Source organism: Orycteropus afer, unplaced genomic scaffold, assembly GCF_000298275.1.
Source record: "Orycteropus afer afer isolate SDZICR_OR568_19922 unplaced genomic scaffold, OryAfe1.0 scaffold00400, whole genome shotgun sequence".
Taxonomy (NCBI): Eukaryota; Metazoa; Chordata; class Mammalia; order Tubulidentata; family Orycteropodidae; genus Orycteropus; species Orycteropus afer.
In genome coordinates, this window is record NW_006921987.1 from 1,270,143 (window position 1) to 1,272,062 (window position 1,920).

The 1,920-nt window shown below is 46.1% G+C and overlaps 1 pseudogene; it reads right to left on the bottom strand.

The window, feature by feature from the left end:
- Positions 1–752: 752 nt before the first annotated feature.
- LOC103207854 lies at positions 753–1,719 on the bottom strand (annotated as a pseudogene).
- Positions 1,720–1,920: the final 201 nt, after the last annotated feature.

Consider the following 1,920-nt stretch of genomic DNA (forward strand, 5'->3'; position numbering starts at 1 on the left):
ACAAATTTTGTTTCATGATATTAGTTGCAATCCCCTCAAGTAATATCACTCTTCTCACTTTCATCCTGGGTTCCCTGTTTCCATTCATCCTTCTTTCCTGCCCCTTCCTCCTTCTGAGCTGTGTTTTTGGCCAAAAACTATCCTTTTGGTCTCTGTGGTTGATAGCAGTGAGAAGTACATTTGTCACTTGTTGTTGTTGTTATGTGCCATCGAGTCGGACCCTACTAATAGCGACCCCTCCTTGGGTTTCCGAGGCAGTATCACTACAGAAGTAGATTGCCCCATCTTCCTTCCGAGGAGTGGCTGGTGGGTTTGAACTGCCAGCCTTCTGGTTAGCAGTCAAGTGCCTTAGCCACTATGCTGTTGTATATTATTCATATATTATTCACTTTACAGGTCTGTTTGGCTGAAAATCTGTTGGAGTGGGTTCAATTCCAGACTGACTTGAAGGGTGTCAAAGGCCAGAGTCTCTGGATTTCCACTAGTTTCTATAAGACCAGTAAGTCTTTTTTTTTTTTTTTTTTTTAGGTACTGTGTTCTTTATTGATGTATATGACAAGGTTGGGCTCTCTAAGCCCCTCCCCTTCTTCAGGGGGTCTGGGTGGAAACTGTAGATGATGGGAGATTCTCAATGTGTTGGGGGATGGATTCTCAATGTGTTGGGCGATGGAGTTGGGGCAAGGATTCCTCAGCAGCCAAGGGTCTCTCTCTTCATCTAGTGCTAATGTTGGGGTTGGTGGTCCAGGGAGCTCTTATTCCTTGGAGGCTATGTGTACCATAAGGTCCACTACCTGTTGTTGCAGTCAAATTAATTATCATACCAGGAATGAGCTTAACAAAGTGGTGGTTGAGGGCAATGCCAGCCCCAGTATCAAAGGCAGAAGAGTGGGTGTCACTGTTAGTCACAGGAGACACCTTGGTCTTCAGTATAGTCCAGGATGCCCTTTAGGAGGTGCTCCAATGCCTGCTTCACCACCTTCTTGATTATCATATTTGGTGGCTTTCTCTAGATGACAAGTCAGGTCCACAACTGACACACTGGTGGTGGGGACACAGAAGGCCAGGCCAGTGAGCTTCCCATTCAGCTCAGAGATAACCTTGCCCACAGCCTTGGTGGCACCTGTAGATGCAGGGATGGTGTTCTGGAAAGCCCTATGGCTATAACACTAGTTTCCCAGAGGGGCCATCCACAGTCTTCTGTGTGGCAGTGATGGCATGGACCTTGGTTATAAGTCCTTCCATGATGCCTAAGTGGTCATGGATGACATTGGCCAGGGAGGCCAAGCAGTTGGTGCTAAGGAGGCATTGCTGTCAATCTTGATGGAGCTGTCATACTTCAGCATCAGCAGAAAGGACAGAGATGATTACCCTTTTGGCACTGCCCTTCAAGTGAGCCCCAGCCTTTTCCATTGTTATAAAGATACCGGTGAACTCTATGACATACTCAACTCCAGCATCACCCCACTTGATGTTGGTGGGATCTTGCTCCTGGAAGATAGTGATGGGCTTCCCATTGATGTCAAGCTTCCCATTCTTAGCTTTGATGGTACCACGGAACTTTCCATGGGTGGAATCATACTGGAAAGTGTAGATCACGTGGTTGAGATAAATGAAGGGGTCATAGATGGTGACAAGATCCACTTTGCCAGAGTTAAAAGCAGCCCTGGTGACCACACACCCAATAAGACCAAATCCCTTTACTGTGACCTTCACCAGCATATCTCAGGGAAACACCGGGGAGTGCACAAGAAAGTGCAGCTGTCTGTTGATTGGGGAGGAACCAAGTTTGGACTTTGTATGATTTTAAATTTTGTTCTTTGTATATGTATTTTTTTCTCTCTCTGGCCAGGATCTACTATTATCATCTTGATCAGAGTGGGGAATAATTGTAGCTGGACACCATGTAGATCTTCTGGTATC